Raw genomic sequence first — 13,009 nt, 5'->3', positions numbered from 1 at the left:
AACCCAGGGATTGAACCTGAGTCGCCATCCCTGCAGGCAGATTCCTTACTGCTGAGCCACCAGGGAAGACCTCCCTTACATATATTTACTATCAATTCTTTGCCAAGGTGTTGCAATTATTTTGTTTCTATTTATTTTCTTTTTTACTTTCTTAAAGATATCTTTCAATACACAGAAATTTTTAGTTTTATATGTCAAATTTATTTTCTGAGAGAAATCTGCTCTTATAAATATTCAAGGAGTAGCCTTAAAAGATAATAATAAGGGAAATCCCCTTCAGGCTGTAGACCTGAACATCCACTTTCAGTGAAGAAATAAGCAGTGAAGGTTAGAATATACGTGGACCCACGGTCAGTGGCAAATGCTTGGCCTGCTGGTCAGGGACCATGTTAGTTTCCTGGAGCTGCCATACAAATTGCCACGAATTGGGTCGCTTTTTTTAGACATATTTCTTCATAGTTAAGGTGGCCAGAAGTCTGAAATCAAGGTATCATCAGGGTCAGTTCCTTTCGAGGCCCTGAAGAAGAAACCATCCCACGCCTCTCTCCTGGCTTCTGGTAACTGCCAGGAATCTCTGGCATTCTTTGGCTTCAGACTCACCACTCCAGTCTCTGCTTTTATCATGACATCACCTTCTCTATGTATCTCTGAGTGTCCTCTCCTCATAAGAGCACCAGTCATTGGCCTTAGGGCCCACCCTGATGTCATCTCAAGATTTTTAACTAGTTACATCTACAAAGATACTATTTTCAAATAAGACCACATTCTGAGGTTCTAGGTAGACATGAATTTTTTGAGAGAATCTGTTAAACCCACAACAAGGCCTCAGAAAGATTAGACTATCAGGGAAAAAGAAAGTCCAGGAAACAGATATATCGCTGGACATGAGAGAAAAACCATGCAGTATGAAGAGCTTCATAACACCCACCCAACAGCACCAACATAGAACAGGCTTCAAACAACCAAGTAGACAAAATGCTGAGCCATTTCCTGGCCAATCACAACGACTGTCATTCTCCGCCATCACACCTACGGCCAGCACTATGGGCAAGTGGGTGGAGTGGCTTTATGTCAGGGAGAAAGGCTATGCATGTGCCCAGTGTATAGTCCTATTCACTAAGACTGACGTAGCCACTGCCCTTGCCAAACGTACAAACCGCAAGCAAGAGAAACCAACGCTAAGGCTCCATTTAGCATCTTGCTTACAATGCAGGAGACCTGCATTCAGACCCCAGGTTGGGAAGGTCCCCTGCAGAAGGGAATGGCTACCCACTCCAGTTTTCTTGCCTGGAGAATTCCACGGAAGAGGAGCCTGGCGGGTTACAGTCCGTAGGGTCTCAAAGAGTCAAGCAACTAACACTTTCACTTATCTCACACAGTAAATTGTGTCGGGACTTCCCTGGTGGTCCAGTGGTTAAGACTTCACGTTGTGCAGGTTTGATCCCCGTTTGGGGAGTTAAGAGCTTCCCAGGTGGCACTAGTGGTAAAGGACCCGTCTGCCATTGCAGGAGATGTAAGAGATACAGGTTCGATCCCTGGGTCAGGAAGATCCCCTGGAGAAGGGAATGACTACCCATTCTAGTCTTCTTGCCTGGAGAATCCCATGGATAGAGGAGCCTGGCGGGCTATGGTCCACAGGGTCGCAAAGAGTCCGACAAGACCTGAAGCAATTTAGCATACACGCGTGGGGAACTAAGATCCCACATGCCTTGTGGCCGAAAGAAACAAAACATAAAACAGAAACAGCACTGTAACAAATTCAATAAAGACTTCATAAATGGTTCACAAAAAATAAACAAATAAATTGTGGAAATTGCTGGAAATCATTTGGAGAAGATCTAATTTATTACTTTTAGGAGCCACACAGTACTCCAGGGTTCCAAGGCTGTTCCTGCTATGGCCTCCCTTCACATGACAACACCCCATTATCTTGAGGCAGGAGAGTGGACCAAGCAGCCAAGAGCAATAGACAGTGAGGACACCTGAGAAGAGCCTGAGTTGAGTTTTGGGAGCTGACTTATGTATTTTAAAGCCATTTGGGGTCGCAAATTAATAAAACTCCTGTTCTCTCAAATAAATGATGAAAACAGAGAAACTGAGAACCTTCCCAGGAGACTTGGCCCTAAGGCAACAGTGCTCAAAAAGTTAGCTGCAAAAACATTCTCGGGGTCATTGTATGTAGAGGAAGGTCAAAAGCAAGTACCGAATTCTGGTGTGAAAGTTCACGTAGGTCCTTTTGGAAGATCACTGAATATGCACAGTTTTCTTCCTGATAAGCCTCTGATGGATACAGGAAGGGGAAGAAGAGAGGTGAAAAACACATGCTCGTCTGACTTCCGACTGTCCACGGAGAAGCAGCTGCTGCTGCAGGATGTCCTTACATGGCATGTGTTTCCTGTTGTCCCCAAGAGGAGTCTGCCGGGACACAGCCAGGCAAGTGGTACTTGCCATTTCCTGGAAGACAACCACAGGCCAACTCTGTAATTACTCAGAGGCCCCGTCTAAGCACCACAGCAGTAATCAGGCATCGGTCACCAGAAGCAAAGTCGTATTGGGCTCTGGGTAGACGTGTTGGTCAGAGGGGGTGAAGGGTCCAAAACACACCTGGTCAGATCCTATCAGTAAAGTGATCCCCCCACAGATGCTGTAAGAAATATTTCTACACACGGCGGTTGACCACCACCTCAGACTGCCCTGCTGTCCAGAACATGTGAGTGGGGGCAACATTTCATTCCAGTGGAATGTTTAGAAACTGCCGTTTGTATCGGCAACAAATCCTGTGCTAGGTTAAGCTAAGTAGTTTTGCAGCTGCCTTGTCTTGCATAACTGGATCTCAGATTAAAAAAATCACTGCTCTACCAGCTATCAGCTGGTTTTAGACAACTTCGAGGAAGAATCCACCAACATTTTTATTTCCATGCAATGCAACAAGCAGGATACTAGCTATAGTTGTCATCAGCATCTGTAATTTCATAACATACAAATTCTGATGCCATGTCTAAAATATGAGGCTATCTGTAATCACCTCCCTTGGAAGTTGTAACCATTCGTTACCATAAATAATAATTCAAACTGCCTTCTAAAACATAGCTACTGGGGATTCTTTAGCAGTCTAGTGGTTAGGACTCTGAGCTTCCACTGCCGGGTGCATAGGTTTGATCCCTGGTCCAGGTGTCCAAAAAAGAATTTTAAATAAAGCATACCTACTTATTTTATTAAAAACTAAATTATTGTACATGATTTGATTTTTAATGTCTCAAGAAATTTCTGTAAACTTTCAGAAGTGGTTTTCGAACTTTATCCCAGAAACTCTCTATAAGAAATCTTCCCAGAGGTATAAACAGATAAAAGTGGAACTACTCCAATTAAAGCATTTTCTCCTCTCCTTGCTTCCTTGTTGTCCAGCTGCTGCATCACAGCCAGGCACATTCTTTACAGTCTCAGCCACCAAGGAAGCCCAAAGTGTGCAATAGCCAATTCTTTAAGGGGCATGACCTGGAACTAGCACACTGTCACTTCTGCTGCCATTCTGTTGTCAAGAACTTAGTCATAAGGGCATGGCTAGCTGCAGGTGAATTTGGGAAATAGAGTCTCCAGTTGAAAAGCAGAGTCTCCAGCTATGACTCAGAAGTTTTAATAGTAAAGAAAAAGGGGCAGAATAGATACTGGTAGACAACTCATCATCTTTCCTGCAATGACTAGTGATTCCTCAATATAATCAGCTCCCCATCCCTTTCATTATTTTCGGTTTGTCACCAAGTCCAAGTCCAAAGGAAATGACCCGGAAAACAGGAACTCCTGCCCTCAGAGATGCCATTCAAATGACAACCTGAGGAATTTCAAGACTGCTTCTAGAGTCAAGAATATGAAGTGCATCCTCTTCCTCTAATGTCTTGCTAACATTCACTAATTTCTGTTGGTAAGTGATTGCACTTCATTGATAAATAAACAAAAAAATATCTATATGGATAGGAAAGAGCAAGAAAGTTTTTTAAAACTATAAGCAGAGACTGTTTAAGAGTAAAGTTTGTGGGTTTTTTTCCTCCAAACTTGTCACATTGCCTAGTAATAAAACAGCAGTAGATACAGTGACTGCAGTGATAGTAATAGTAGTAATTGTAGTGTCAAATTAGAGAAGATGTCTTTTATTGCACACTTGTTATATGTCAGGTTTTCCCTAACTTATTTGTCTATGCCATTTTGTTGGATCCTTATAAAAGTCCTTTGCAGAAATTTGCCTCTTGAAAATGAAGCAAAAGCAAAGTAACGTGAAGCATCTTGTCCCAAGTTACATAGCAAGTAAGTAACAAAGCCAGAATTTTAATGGCTGCCTATATTATACGTACCTAAGAGCTACCTTTTATTAAGGCACCATGATAGATACTTTGCATATTTATTAGGTCATGCTATCCTTGTATAATCTCTTGGTATTATTCACAGTGGCAAAACTGAGATTAAAAAGGTTAATAATTTTCTTAAGTCACACAACTCTCAAATAATGGAGCCAAAGGACTTCTTTGGTGGTCCAGTGGTTGTGATTCTGTGCTTCCAAAGCAGGGGCACCGGTTTGAACCCTGATTGGAGAACTAAGATCCCACATGGCTCATGGCACTAATAATAATGGACCCAATATTTAAACCCTGGCAGTCTAATTCCTGTCCTCCAGACTAATCCAGAGTTCAGGCTCAGAGCTGTGCTCCCTAGGAGCACCCCTGTCCTGGGGAAGAACGCATAAACTAATGTAACCTTATTGTCTTCTAATAACCTTTCCCTCCTGCCTTCTAATTCAGCCAGAGCACACTGGGATATGAAGTTCAAACAGCTTCCCAAGAGTGAACAGGTGGGTCTGTAACACTAGATTTGTTTTGTCTGATGAGTCATCTTTGTCTTGCATCTGGTAAGGATGAAGTTGTTTTGTCTCATTGTGGCCCTGAGAGATATTTGAGGTCATATCCAGGGATATCTTGAGTTTGTCATCTTTGTCTGATGATAAAAATAAAACCAGATGGCCTGCTGCAGGTATGAGCAAGAAGGTTGGGTGTAGAGATGTGGAAGGTATGAGAGATTCAGTGAGTGACAGGAAATTTTTCAGCCACACCATTGCAATTTCTTGCAAAAATATCCAAGCATTTTCCTGCATCTCAGATACCCATCAAAATCAACCCTCGGAAAATTCATGCAGTGCAATATATATCACCGCTCTGCTCCATCTCTGTCTTCCTTCTGTCCTTGTTTTCAGGGTGTCTCTGAGCTGCCCTCTTTGACACTCAGAAGTTCCTCATGAAGCCCCTGCCCTAACTACAACTCTGTCCCTAGCTATGTTTAACCAACCCACTCTTTAATTCATCAAATATGAAAGACATGGCTACTGTGAGCTGGCCACAGATCTAGGCTCTTGAGACCCACTAGTGAGCAGAACAAAAATCTCAGCCCTTGAGAAATTTACATTCCAGCAGAGGCAGACAGAAAATAAACACATTGCATCATAAATAAATAAATTACTGGACTTGCCTGGCAGTCCACTGGTTAAGATGCCACCTTACTTCCACTGCAGGGGGCATGGGTACGATAGCGGTTGGGGAACTAAGATCCCACACATCACATGGTATAGCCCAAAAAAAGAGTGATTATTTAGCTTGTTAAAAGATTATAACTGTTGTGTAAAAATGGACAGATGTTGAGCAGGAGAGGAGAGAAGGATCAAGACAGCTGAGGGGTGAAATTAAAGGTGTGGTTTTTGATATTAAATAATGCATTCAGAAGAGGTCTCCTGGAGGAGAAACTGCAGCAAGGACTTGAGGTTTTCAGAGAATGAGCCAAGCGGATAAGCAAGAAAAGAACATTTCAGGCTTGAGAAAGAGCAAGTACAGAGGCCCCAGGTGATTGAAGGGTTTAAAGAGCAGTGAGGAGGCCTGCATTCCAAAGCAGGGTGAGCCGGTGAGGAGAGAGGAGCCCTGGATGACGTCAACGAAACCATGGTCATCACAGCCTCTGGACCCTGCAGACCAACACCAGAAATTTGGATGTGAAATGAATGCAAATAGAAAGCAAGTCCCATTTCCTCTTGAATTTAATTGATCTAGACAGAAGATTTTTCCTTTTTCAAGTTTACTTCAGATCAGTCGTGTCCAACTCTTTACAACCCCATGGACTGCAGCACACCAGGCTTCCCTGTCCATCACCAGCTCCCTGTGAGTTCAAACTCATGTCCATTGAGTTGGTGATGCCATCCAACCATCTCATCCTCTGTCATCCCTTTATCCTTCTGTCTTCAATCTTTGCCAGCACTGGGGTCTTTTCCAATGAGTCATTTCTTCGCATCAGGTGGCCAAAATATTGGAGCTTCAGCATCAGTCCTTCCAATGAATATTTGGACTGATTTCCTTCAGGATGGACTGATTTGATCTCCTTGCAGTCCAAGGGTCTCTCAAGAGTCTTCTTCAACACCACAGTTCAAAAGCATCAATTCTTTGACGCTCAGCTTTCTTTATAGTCCAACTCTCGCATCCATACATCCTTTTTCAAGGAAACATATAAAAACCTAAAAAATAATAGAGTGGGAGGACCAATGACATTACCAACCCAATTTTCCACATCCAGAGTGTTTCCAGTTTTCTAGAAAAGAGTCTTGTACTGGATGCTAGCCACTAATCTCCCCTTAAAAACGTTTAGGCAACTTAACTAGAAAGGCACATAAGTGTAAGTGTTGCTCATTCAGTCGTGTCTGACTCTTGGTGACTCCATGGACTATAGCTCGCCAGGCCCCTCAGTCCATGGAATTCTCTAGGCAAGGATACTGAAGTGGGTTGCCATTCCCTTCTCCAGGGGATCTTCCCAACCCAGGGATCAAACCTGGGTCTCCTGCCTTGCAGGCAGATTCTTTATCATCTGAGCTACCAGGGAAGCCTGGTACATAAGGTACATAAGTCCATCTTAAAATATATTCTTTTAGTCTGCATAACTCTTTGAAAAGATGTTCTGTATGTTGAAGCTAGAAGGTTCCAACCCTTCAAGTTTACCATTTGGGATCTCCATTCATGTAGAAGCCACTATTACCATGCTCATTCTATGTCCCCAGGAACATAAGACCTCTAGAAAATTAACAAACAAACAAGGACTTCCTTGTTGGTCCAATGATTAAGAATCCACCTTTCAATGCAGGGACACAGGTTGAAACCCTGGTTGGGGAACTAAGAAACTGCATGCTATGGGTTGTCTGCATGCCACAACTAGAGAATCCTGTGCACTGCTGTGAAGGCCCAGCCAAAACTTTAAACAAAAATTTTGTTTTAATTAAAAGAAAGAGAATAAAAAAGATTAACAAGCAAACATGATTTCTTTAAACAGAAACTTGACAATTTAGATTTCATAGACATTAGAAAGTGAAAGTGTTAGTCACCCAGTCGTGTCTCTTTGCAACCCCATGGACTGTAGCCTGCCAGGCTCCTCTGTCCATGGGATTCTCCAGGCAAGAATACTGGAGTGGACAGCTATTCCCTTCTCCAGGGGATCTTCCTGACCCAGGGATTGAACCCAGGTCTCTTGAATTGCAGGCAGATTCTTTACTGTCTGAGCCACCAGGTTTAAAGCCACAAACTTCTCTTTTCAGCCCCAAGTTAATATTTAGGTGAAGAGATTCTTTTCTCTGGTTTTCATTTTTCGTGCAATTTGCTATTTACCCATCATTTGAATAGGAAGGAGGAGATGGGATCAAATTAATGTACATTCAAGGGGAAACATTTACATTAAGACCAAGAAGAGTTTCTTTATCTAAATTTGTCTTGTGAGGACACTATATTTGTTCAGGAAAAAGTGCCGGCAAGCTTCTTGAGTGAAGGCTGAGACCTTAAGGGAATGCTTGAGTAACAGAAGACAGTTGATGAAATAACCACTGAATTAAGGGAGAAGGGATGAGAGGTTGGAAGAAAGCTATCCTTCAGGGAAAGAAAGGGGCCGGGGATGAGCACAGAGAGGAAGGAAAACGCTGGGACAGAGCAGCCACGGAGAGCCCGAGAAGAGCAAACCCTCTAGTTGTGGGTTTCTCCATGGCTTTCTGCACTCTGCGTCCTGTGATCTTCTCTCTGTGACCCCACAAAGGGATAGCAGACACAGTGGTTTTAAGTGTCTCTAAATTATTTAAACTTTTTAAAAAAAGTCCTGAAGCAACAGAGCCACAAAATCTGGAGACATGTAATTCTCTCTCTCAATAAAGAGTAATAATTCTCATTGTTAGGGATTTTTAGTGTTTGAATGGTTTACAGTGTTTTATGGTCATTATCTCCTCCCAGCGAGGGAAGAAATGTGCACTTGTTATTAACCTAAGTTGCATATGATGACATCACCAAGGCAACAAGAAGGCAAATGGCTTGGAAAGGAAAAGGGAAAATGCTAACCATGTTATAGGGCAGGGTTTTGCAATCACAGTACAACAAACATTTTGGACAGGAAAATCCTTTGTTGAGATGTTGGGGGTAGAGGGATCCTATCTTTGGCATTGTAGAATGTTTAATAACATCCCTGGCTGATGCAGAGTTGCACTAAGTTTTCTAGTAGCGCCTTCCCAGTCATGAAAATGAAAAATGTCTCCAGACTTTGATAAATGCAAAATCCCTGCAGTGGAGACCATTTGCTATTGTTACTGTTGTTCAGTCACTAAGTCATGTCCAACTCTTTGGGATCCCATGGACTGCAGCACGCCAGGCTCCTCTGTCCTTCACTGTCTCCCAGACTTTGCTCAGATTCATGTCTGCTGAGTCAGTGATGCCATCCAACAATCTCACCCTCTGTTGCCCTCTTCTCCTTTTGCCTTCTCTCTTCCCCAGCATCAGGGTCTTTTCCAATGAGTCAGCTCTTCTCATCAAGTGGCCAAAGTATCGGAGCTTCAGTTTCAGCATCAGTCCTTCCAATGAATATTCAGGGTTGATCTCCTTTAGGATTGACTAGCTGTCAGAGAGTGACCCTATTGTACTAGACATAATTCTTAGCTCATGCTCACCCTCAAAAAACAGTCAAAAACAAAAAGGAGCCTGATGATATGTATGTAATTTTGAAAACTACAACTGATTAAAAAGTCAACAGAAGTTTTAAAAAATTTCATAATTCTGCTTAGATGGGATCCAATTAATGCCTTTGCGGTGACCACGTGGATATTTTGCATAGAAAAGACACTATTTTATATAAATTGGTGTTTGCTGATGTGATCGAGAAATGTAATTCATGTAAAAAAAAATGTATCAATTGCTAAAGGAAACGGAAGGCTGAATATTTTCTTTCCTTGGTCAAAAGGTGAGCTTGTCCCTTTCCTTCATCTTTTTAGTGAAATAAAGACAGAGTTTGAAAACACACCTACCCATTTGGCTCAATGGTTAAGTCTCGTCTGGCTGTAGTGTAAAAATAGACATTCCTCTGTCTGAACATGAAAATAGTACTTCCCCAACAAAACCCAAACATCTTCGAGCTGCAAAAGATGTTTACTTTTAAATAAAACACTTTTCCTCTGGTGTTTATTTTGAGATTGTGTAGGTGTTCTAGCAGAGGTAAGCAGGTATATAAGGGTCAGAGGCAAACCTATAAGAGCATGCTTCCTGCAGCAGGTGAGAAAATTGTGATAGTCACAACTTTCTACATGTTAGGTTGAGAATATATGCTGCTGTAATGGATATCCTCCCCTTTTGAAAAGTTGTAGATGCATGAAAATAATAATGATAATCGTAACTAACTGTCTAATCTTTGTGGAACACTTTACACTCACTCATTCATTCAACAGCTATTAAGACTTACCATGTCCTTTTCAGGCCACACTGTTTCTCCCTCTGCCATTGTAGGGCAAAATCAGCCATAGTCAAGACATTAAAAAATGAATCTGATTGTGTTCCAATAAATATTTATAAAAACAGGAGGTCCTAGTTTGTTGACCTCTGAAATAGGGTGAAAGGAACAAGGAGTTCAAGAGGGCCATCAATTTAAAATGGGATGATCAAGGTGAGACTCATTGAGAAATTAACTTTCTATCAAACACTAGAAGGATTCAGTTCAGTTCAGTTCAGTCACTCAGTCATGTCCGACTCTCCGCAACCCCATGAATCGCAGCATGCCAGGCCTCCCTGTCCATCACCAACTCCCGGAGTTCACTCAAACTCATGTCCACAGAGTTGGTGATGCCATCCAGCCATCTCATTCTCTGTCGTCCCCTTCTCCTCCCACCCCCAACCTTTCCCAGCATCAGAGTCTTTACCAGTGAGTCAACTCATCGCATGAGGTGGCCAAAGTATTGCAGTTTCAGCTTTAGCATCAGTCCTTCCAATGAACACCCAGGACTGATCTCCTTTAGAATGGACTGGTTGGATCTCCTTGCAGTCCAAGGGACTTTCAAGAGTCTTCTCCAACACCACAGTTCAAAAGCATCAATTCTTCGGCGATCAGCTTTCTTCACAGTCCAACTCTCACATCCATACATGACCACGGGAAAAACCACAGCCTTGACTAGATGGACCTTGGTTGGCAAAGTAATGTCCCTGCTTTTTAATATACTATCTAGGTTGGTCATAGCTTTCCTTCCAAGGAGTAAGCGTCTTTTAATTTCATGGCTGCAATCAGCATCTGCAGTGATTTTGGAGCCCCAAAAAATAAAGTCTGACACTGTTTCCACTGTTTTTCCATCTATTTCCCATGAAGTGATGGGACCAGATGCCATGATCTTTGTTTTCTGAATACTCAGCCATAAAAAGGAATGAATTTAAGTCAGTTCTAGTGAGATGGATGAATCTTGAGCCTGTTATACAGAGTGAAATAAGTCAGAAAGAGAAAAACAAATATCGCATTAATATATTAACACATATATATGGAATCTGAGGGCTTCCCTGTAGCTCAGCTGGTAAAGAATCCGCCTGCAAGGCAGGAGGCCCCAGTTTGTTTCCTGGGTCTGGAAGATCCCCTGAAGAAGGGATAGGCTACCCACTCCAGGAATCTTGAGCTTCCTTGGTGATTCAGATGATAAAGAATCCACCTGCAATGCAGGAGTCCTGTGTTCAATCCCTGGGTTGGGAAGATCCCCTGGAGGAGGGCATGGCAACCCACTCCAGTGTTCTTGCCTGGAGCATCCCCATGGACAGAGAAGCCTGGTGGGCTGTAGTCCATGGGGTTGCAGAGTCAGATACTACTGAGCGACTAAGCACAGCACAGTATGGAATCTAAACCATGGTGGTGATGAATCTATTTGCAGGGCAGGAATTGAGATGCGGATGTAGAGGACAGGCTTGTGGACACAGTGGGGGAAGGAGAAGGTGTGACAAATTGAGAGAATAGCATTGACATGCACACATTACCATGCATAAAACAGATAGCTAGTGGGAAGCTGCTCTGTAGCACAGGGAGCTCAGCCCAGTGCTCCGTGACGACCTAGGCGGGTGGGGTGGGTGGGGAGGAGCCTCAAGAGGGAGGGGGTACATATATACTTATGACTGCTGATTCATGTTGTACAGCAGAAACCAATACCATAGTGCAAAACAGTTATCCCCCAATTAAAAATAAAAGCACCTAGAAGGAGGTGAACAAGTCAGACACTTGGTCATAGACAGGAAGAGCATTCCAGGAAGAGGCAGCAGCCAGTGCCGAAGTCCTGTGGCATCGCTGTGTCCACTGTGTTTAGAAGCTCAGGAAGGAGACCTGTCTCATGAAAACAGAATGAGTGAGTCACTCCATTTCTAAGCACTCTCAACTGGTCTCTCCAATTCCTTTTCCTCTTCTCTCCTTTGTTTCCCCCTCACATAAATGAAATGTGTTTTATAAGAGTAAGCGAGAGTTTAGAAAGGGCTTCCCGGGTGGCTCTTGCAGTAAAGAGCCTGCCTGCCAACGCAGGAGCCATAAGAGACACTGATTCAACCTCTGGCTCAGGAAGAGACCCTGGAGGAGGGCACGGCAACCCACTCCAGTCTTCTTGCCTGGAGAATCCCATGGACAGAGGAGCCTGGAGGGCTACAGTCCATAGGGTTGCATAGAATTGGACAAGACTGAAGCAACTTAACACACACATGCACGCACGCGCACACACACACACACAAGTGTTCAGAAAGGTAGCAACATTGACACGTGTTTTGTTTTGTTCCCATGTAAGTCTTGTTTCAACTCAATGCCGAGAACTGGAGTGACAGACCAATTCAAGAACACCAAGCCACAGGGGTTTCCTCTAAGGATCTTTCACCAATGCTTTTCTAATCCTCAGCCCAGCTGGCAGAGTGCAGGCTTATAATCAAAAAGCAACTATAGAATACCACCTTCTTATTCACTCGGCCTGTTTGCTCCTGTGTGTTTTTAAGAGGCCGCTGATGGTAATACTTAACAAAACCAGAAGGCAGGGCTATTATTTCTAAAGTGTATATAAACCTGTCTTCTAGGAAGAACTCTCTAATTCTTGATCCTGACGTGCTGCAAAGGAAGAATCACTCGGGATGCCATCAGAGCAAAGCCAATCTGTTTTCAAGCCCACGGGTTCACTCAGAGGGGTTTGAACACCTGTGTCTGTGAGTGAAACTCCATGTACACGAGTGAGCCTTGATGGAGTCGTGATACGTGTGTGAGATTGTTTTTCACATAATGTCTGAAGGAGGCAGTCGGTAATGCAATGCAAGTACAGGAATAATGACTTTTAATTTATCCTCCATCTTGTTCCACAAAAATAAAAGTTTTTGTTGTGAACAAATGACACAGACAAGAGACAGAGGGTGAAACCAAAGCCTGGGTGAGCCCAGGGCGGAGTCCACCTGCAGCACAGAGGCAGAAGACACTGGTGCGACCCCAGTGTGCTCAGGAAGATTTCCCGGGGAGGACGGCATGGCAACCCACTCCAGTATTCTTGCCTGGAGAATCCCATGGACAGAAGAGCCTGGAGGGCTGCAGTCCAGAGGGTCACAAAGAGTCAGACACGACTAAAGCAACTGGTCACACATGCACACATGAAAGCCCACCCAAACCTCGGTGTCCTCTCAAGCCCGGCCTAGTCCCTTCGCCACCC

The 13,009-nt window shown here is 43.4% G+C and overlaps 1 long non-coding RNA gene across 1 annotated transcript; it reads left to right on the top strand.

The window, feature by feature from the left end:
• The first annotated feature begins 3,813 nt into the window (after nt 1-3,813).
• Nucleotides 3,814-12,598, top strand: LOC148777906 (uncharacterized). Its single transcript, XR_016037385.1, has 3 exons — nt 3,814-3,919; nt 4,791-4,840; nt 12,393-12,598. It is a non-coding gene; the product is annotated as an uncharacterized LOC148777906 (long non-coding RNA).
• The last annotated feature ends 411 nt before the right edge of the window (nt 12,599-13,009 follow it).

This window comes from Moschus berezovskii, chromosome 5 (assembly GCF_049115385.1).
Source record: "Moschus berezovskii isolate FMDL1 chromosome 5, NW_MosBer_1.0, whole genome shotgun sequence".
NCBI lineage: Eukaryota > Metazoa > Chordata > Mammalia > Artiodactyla > Moschidae > Moschus > Moschus berezovskii.
This window is presented reverse-complemented; position numbering and strand designations above follow the sequence as displayed.